A 348-nucleotide genomic window follows, 5' to 3' on the forward strand; every position below is an offset into this window, starting at 1 on the left:
AAATACTAATGCATGAAAATCCTAACCTCAAAAAAATCACCCGTTACAAGTGTATGTGCCTCCATATTTAATAAGCGCATGTGTACATGAACACGCAGACAGTTAATACCTTTAAAACACCCGAGGATACATGGGCGCAAGCACTCGTGCAAAAATGTCAAAAATATTAACGGAGATACTTTTTAAATGCTTTTTATTTTACATACATGGACAGGGTGCTTCAAATGTGTAGGTACAGTTTCACAGTAGAAAATCGTACATAGCGAATCAAATAGTTTTCTATTCAATTAAAATCTAAACTCGCATTGGACAAAGACTTTCTTCTTTTGTTGGAGAAAATAGCTTTTT

This window comes from Rhagoletis pomonella, unplaced genomic scaffold (assembly GCF_013731165.1).
Source record: "Rhagoletis pomonella isolate Grant_MI unplaced genomic scaffold, Rhpom_1.0 Rhpom_scaffold_00001, whole genome shotgun sequence".
Classification (NCBI taxonomy): Eukaryota; Metazoa; Arthropoda; class Insecta; order Diptera; family Tephritidae; genus Rhagoletis; species Rhagoletis pomonella.